The sequence below is a fragment of the Ictidomys tridecemlineatus genome, unplaced genomic scaffold (genome assembly GCF_052094955.1).
Source record: "Ictidomys tridecemlineatus isolate mIctTri1 unplaced genomic scaffold, mIctTri1.hap1 Scaffold_85, whole genome shotgun sequence".
Taxonomy (NCBI): domain Eukaryota; kingdom Metazoa; phylum Chordata; class Mammalia; order Rodentia; family Sciuridae; genus Ictidomys; species Ictidomys tridecemlineatus.
Genome location: NW_027526100.1, coordinates 297695 through 304721, shown reverse-complemented (window position 1 = coordinate 304721; position 7027 = coordinate 297695).

Below are 7027 nucleotides of genomic sequence, written 5' to 3'. Positions count from 1 at the left end.
CTTACGAGGACCGTGTGCGTGGTATATTTTTTCCCATCCTTTCACCTTCAGCCTATGTATGTCTTTTCCAATCAGATGTGTCTCCTGGATGTAGCATATTGTTGGATTTGTTTTTTTAATCCATGATATCAGTCTATGTCGCTTTATTGGAGAGTTTAAGCCATTAACATTTAGAGTTACTATTGATATATGGTTTGTACTTCCATCCATGTTTGATTATTTATCCTTTTTTTTAAAAAAAAAATTTAGTTTCTTTCTCCATGATTATTTTTCTCCTCGCCCTCTGTCTTTACCGAGGCACTTCCCTCTGATGGTTTTGGTTATTGTTTTTCATTTCTTTCTCGTGTAGTGTTTTGCTCAAAATGCTTTGCAATGCTGGTTTTCTGGATGCAAATTCTTTTAACTTTTGTTTATCATGAAAGATTTTTATTTCGTTGTTATATCTGAAGCTTAATTTTGCTGGATACAGAATTCTTGGTTGGCATCCATTGTCTTTCAGTGTTTGAAATACATTGTTCCATGACCTTCTTGCTTTCAGTGTCTGTGATGAAAAATCCGTTGTTAACCTTATTGGTTTACCCCTGAATGTAATCTGTCTCCTTTCTCTTGTAGCTTTTAATATTTTCTCTTTGTTCTGTATATTGGATATCTTCATAACAATGTGTCTTGGGGTTGGTCTACTGTGATTTTGTGTGTTCGGTGTCCTGTATGCATCTTCAATTTGTATATCTGTTTCCTTTTTTATTTCTGGAAAGTTTTCTGTAATTATTTCATTCAGCAGGTTACTCATTCCCTTGGTTTGAATCTCTGTACCTTCTTCTATCCCGATGACTCGTAAGTTTGGTTTTTTTATGTTATCCCATAACTCTTGGATGTTTTTCTCGTGATTTTTTACCAGCCTTTCTGAGTTGTCTAGACTCTTTTCAAGATGAAATATTTTATCTTCATTATCTGACGTTCTGGCTTCTACTTGCTCCACTCTGTTAGTGATACTCTCAATTGAGTTTTTAATTTGGTTTACAGTTTCCTTCATTTCTAAGATTATGGTTTGATTCTTTTTTATAATCTCTATCTCCTGATAAAGGTGCTTAACTTCTTCTTTTTTTTTTCCTTTAATTCCTTTTCTTTTTTTTTATTGGTTGTTCACAACATTACAAAGCTCTTGACATATCATATTTCATACATTAGATTGAAGTGGGTTATGAACTCCCAATTTTACCCCAAATGCAGATTGCAGAATCACATCGGTTATACATCCACATTTTTACATAATGCCCAATTAGTAATTGTTGTATTCTGCTACCTTTCCTATCCCGTACTATCCCCCCTCCCCTCCCTTCCCTTCTTCTCTCTCTACCCCATCTACTGTAATTCATTACTCTCCTTGTTTATTTTCCCATTCCCCTCACAACCTCTTATATGTAATTTTGTATAGCAATGAGGGTCTCCCTTCATTTCCATGCAATTTCCCTTTTCTCTCCCTTTCCCTCCCATCTCATGACTCTGTTTAATGTTAGTCTTTTCTTCCTGCTCTTCCTCCTTGCTCTGTTCATGGTTGCTCTCATTATATCAAAGAAGACATTTGGTATTTGTTATTTAGGGATTGACTAGCTTCACTAAGCATAATCTGCTCTAGTGCCATCCATTTCCCTGCAAATTCTATGATTTTATCATTCTTTATTGCTGCATAGTACTCCATTGTGTAAAGATGCCACTTTTTTTTTATCCATTCATCTATTGAAGGGCATCTGGGTTGGTTCCACAGTCTAGCTATTGTGAATTGTGCTGCTATGAACATCGATATGGCAGCATCCCTGTAGCATGCTCTTTTAAGGTCTTCAGGGAATAGTCCGAGAAGGGCAATAGCAGGGTCAAATGATGGTTCCATTCCCAGCTTTCCCAGGAATCTCCAAACTGCTTTCCAAATTGGCCGCACCAATTTGCAGTCCCACCAGCAATGTACAAGAGTACCCTTTTCTCCACATCCTCGCCAGCACTTGTTGTTGTTTGACTTCATAGTGGCTGCCAATCTTACTGGGGTGAGATGGTATCTTAGGGTGGTTTTGATTTGCATTTCTCTGACTGCTAGAGATGGTGAGCATTTTTTCATGTACTTGTTGATTGATTGTATGTCCTCCTCTGAGAAGTGTCTGTTCAGATCCTTGGCCCATTTGTTGATTGGGTTATTTGTTATCTTATTGTCTAATTTTTTGAGTTCTTTGTATACTCTGGATATTAGAGCTCTATCTGAAGTGTGAGGATTCAAAATTTGTTCCCAGGATGTAGGCTCCCTATTTACCTCTCTTATTGTTTCTCTTGCTGAGAAAAAACTTTTTAGTTTAAGTAAGTCCCATTTGTTGATTCTTGTTATTAACTCTTGTGCTATGGGTGTCCTATTAAGGAATTTGGAGCCCGACCCCACAATATGTACATCGGAGCCAACTTTTTCTTCTATCAGACACAGAGTCTCTGATTTGATATCAAGCTCCTTGATCCATTTAGAGTTAACTTTTGTGCATGGCGAGAGGAAGGGATTCAGTTTCATTTTTTTGCATATGGATTTCCAGTTTTCCCAACACCATTTGTTGAAGATGCTATCCTTCCTCCATTGCATGCTTTTAGCCCCTTTATCAAATATAAGATTGTTGTAACTTTGTGGATTAGTCTCTGTGTCCTCTATTCTATACCATTGGTCCACTCGCCTGTTTTGGTACCAGTACCATGCTGTTTTTGTCACTATTGCTCTGTAATATAGTTTGAAATCTGGTATCGCTATACCGCCTGATTCACACTTCCTGCTTAAAATTGCTTTTGCTATTCTGGGTCTTTTATTTTTCCATATGAATTTCATGATTGCTTTATCTATTTCTACAAGAAATGCCATTGGGATTTTGATTGGCATTGCATTAAACCTATAGAGAACTTTTGGTAATATCGCCATTTTGATAATGTTAGTTCTGCCTATCCATGAACAGGGTATATTTTTCCATCTTCTAAGATCTTCTTCTACTTCTCTTTTTAGGGTTCTGTAGTTTTCATTGTATAAATCTTTCACCTCTTTTGTTAGGTTGATTCCCAAGTATTTTATTTTTTTGGAGGATATTGTGAATGGGGTAGTTTTCCTCATTTCCGTTTCAGAGGTTTTGTCGCTGATATACAGAAATGCCTTTGATTTATGCGTGTTGATTTTATATCCTGCCACTTTGCTGAATTCATTTATTAGTTCTAGTAGTTTCTTTGTAGACCCTTTTGGGTCTTCTAAGTATAGAATCATGTCATCTGCAAATAGTGATAATTTAAGTTCTTCTTTTCCTATTTTTATGCCTTTAATTTCTTTCGTTTGTCTAATTGCTCTGGCCAGTGTTTCGAGAACTATATTGAATAGAAGTGGTGATAGAGGTCATCCCTGTCTTGTTCCAGATTTTAGAGGGAATGCCTTCAACTTTTGTCCATTCAGAATGATGCTAGCCTGAGGCTTAGCATAGATAGCTTTTACAATGTCAAGGTACGTTCCTGTTATCCCTAGTTTTTCAAGTGTTTTGAACATAAAGGGATGCTGTACTTTGTCGAATGCTTTCTCTGCGTCTATTGAGATGATCATATGGTTCTTATCTTTAAGTCTGTTGATGTGGTGAATAACATTTATTGATTTCCATATATTGAACCAGCCTTCCATACCAGGGATGAATCCTACTTGATCATGGTGCACAATTTTTTTGATGTGTTTTTGTATTCGATTCGCCAGAATTTTATTGAGGATTTTTGCATCTAGGTTCATTAGAGATATTGGTCTGTAGTTTTCTTTCTTTGAGGTGTCTTTGTCTGGTTTCGGAATCAGGGTGATGTTGGCCTCATAGAATGAATTTGGAAGAGCTCCCTCTTTTTCTATTTCCTGAAATAACTTGAAAAGTATTGGTATTAATTCTTCTTTAAAGGTTTTGTAAAACTCCGCTGTATACCTATCCGGTCCTGGGCTTTTCTTGGTAGGTAGTCTTTTGATGGCTTCTTCAATTTCATCCATTGATATTGGTCTGTTCAAATTGTGTGTATCCTCCTGACTCAGTCTGGGCAAATTATATGACTTAAGAAATTTATCAATGTCTTCACTATCTTCTATTTTATTGGAATATAGGTTTTCAAAATAATTTCTAATTGTCTTCTGTATTTCTGTAGCATCTGTTGTGATATTGCTTTTTTCATCCCGTATGTTAGTAATTTGAGTTCTCTCTCTTCTCTTTGTTAGCATGGCTAAAGGTCTGTCCATCTTATTTATTTTTTCAAAGAACCAACTTTAGTTTTGTTAATTTTTTCAATAGTTTCTTTTGTTTCAATTTCATTAATTTCCGCTCTGATTTTAATTATTTCTTGCCTTCTGCTACATTTGCTGTTGTTTTGCTCTTCCTTTTCTAGGGCTTTGAGATGAAGTGTGAGCTCATTTATTTGTTGGTTTTTTCTTTTTTTGAGGAATGACACCAGGCGATGAATTTTCCTCTTAAAACTGCTTTCATTGTGTCCCATAGATTCCGATATGTTGTGTCTGTATTTTCATTTATCTCTAAGAATTTTTTTATTTCCTCCTTTATGTCTTCTGTAACCCATTGATCATTCAGTAACATATTGTTCATTTTCCATGCGATGTAGGATTTTTCCTTCCTTCTTTTATCATTGATTTCCAGTTTCATTCCATTATGATCAGATAAAATGCATGGTATTATCTCCACCCCTTTATATTTACTGAGGGTTGCCCTGTGGCATAATATATGGTCTATTTTTGAGAAGGATTCATGTGCTGCTGAGAAAAAAGTATATCCATTTGATGATGGTTGATATATTCTATATATGTCAGTTAAGTCTAGGTTATTGATTGTGGTATTGAGTTCTATAGTTTCCTTGTTCAACTTTTGTTTGGAGTATCTGTCCAATGGTGAGAGAGGTGTGTTGAAGTCACCCATAATTATTGTGTTGTGGTCTATTTGATTCTTGAACTTGAGGAGAATTTGTTTTATGAATGTCACAGCGCCATTATTTGGTGCATAAATATTGATAATTGTTATGTCTTGTTGGTGAATGGTTCCTTTTAACAGTATATAATGTCCTTCTTTATCCCTTTTGATTAACTTAGTCTTGAAGTCGATTTTATTCGATATGAGGGTGGCCACCCCTGCTTGCTTACGAGGACCGTGTGCGTGGTATATTTTTTCCCATCCTTTCACCTTCAGCCTGTGTATGTCTTTTCCAATCAGATGTGTCTCCTGGAGGCAGCATATTGTTGGATTTGTTTTTTTAATCCATGATATCAGCCTATGTCGCTTTATTGGAGAGTTTAAGCCATTAACATTCAGAGTTACTATTGATATATGGTTTGTACTTCCATCCATGTTTGATTATTCATCCTTTTTTTCAAAAAAAAATTTAGTTTGTTTCTCCATGATTATTTTTCCCCTCGCCCTCTGTCTTTACCGAGGCACTTCCCTCTGATGGTTTTGGTTATTGTTTTTCATTTCTTCCTCGTGTAGTGTTTTGCTCAAAATGCTTTGCAATGCTGGTTTTCTGGCTGCAAATTATTTTAACTTTTGTTTATCATGAAAGATTTTTATTTTGTTGTCATACCTGAAGCTTAATTTTGCTGGATACAGAATTGTTGGTTGGCATCCATTGTCTTTCAGTGTTTGAAATACATTGTTCCATGACCTTCTTGCTTTCAGTGTCTGTGATGAAAAATCCGTTGTTAACTTTATTGTTTTACCCCTGAATGTAATCTGTCTCCTTTCTCTTGTAGCTTTTAATATTTTCTCTTTGTTCTGTATATTGGATATCTTCATAACAATGTGTCTTGGCGTTGGTCTACTGTGATTTTGTGTGCTCGGTGTCCTGTATGCATCTTCAATTTGTATATCTGTTTCCTTTTTTATTTCTGGAAAGTTTTCTGTAATTATTTCATTCAGCAGGTTACTCATTCCCTTGGTTTGAATCTCTGTACCTTCTTCTATCCCGATGACTCGTAAGTTTGGCTTTTTTATGTTATCCCATAACTCTTGGATGTTTTTCTCGTGATTTTTTACCAGCCTTTCTGAGTTGTCTAGACTCTTTTCAAGATGAAATAATTTGTCTTCATTATCTGATGTTCTGGTTTCTACTTGCTCCACTCTGTTAGTGATACTCTCAATTGAGTTTTTAATTTGGTTTATACTTTCCTTCATTTCCAAGATTATGGTTTGATTCTTTTTTATAATCTCTATCTCCTGATAAAGGTGCTTAACTTCTTCTTTTATCTGTTTGTGTAATACATTCTCAATGTGTTCTTTCGCTGCTTGAATTTGCTGTCTCGTATCCTCTTTAAGGTTCCATTCCGTCTGTCTAAGGTGTTCCTTGAGTTCTTTATATGACCATTTTTCTGATGACTCTAGGTCCTCCTGAATATTTAAGCTGTCCTGCATTGTTTGTACTCCTTTTCTTCCTTGCTTTTTGAAGCTGCTCATGTTACTTCTTGTTCTGTTTGACTGCTGAGTTACTGTTTACTCCTATAAATTTATTTGATGCTTGGGAGGAAAGGTATTAGAAGGGAATGAAAAAAATCACTGTAGCCGCAGGTTTCAATGAAGTTATCTCCTCCGCCGCAGTCTGATGACGTCAGTTGTCTGCCATGGTGGTATCTCTTGCAAATGGCGACAGTTTGTTTCCCTTTGCCGGGTGACCAATGCAACGGGTGGGTCCTTACTGTCTCTCCCAAGCCCCGTTTCAAACCTGTGGCCACTACCTATAAAGGATCGGTTGGCATTTACCTCCGTAGGATCAGAAGGGCTGACCAGTTGTTTCAGCCGGATGGATTAGTGCTGAGTCACAGCTGTTTGTCTGTGGGAAGCAGGCGAACGGGAGCTTGAATTTAGCCAATCCAGGTTCAGTGTGTGTTCTGAGAGGCCCAGACTGCTCGTTACAGATCCACATCAGCTCAGCATTGCCTAGTGATCCTGAGCAATCAGAATTAGGCTGTTTACGACTCCCTATGCCTGCACAGCTGAAGAGGTCA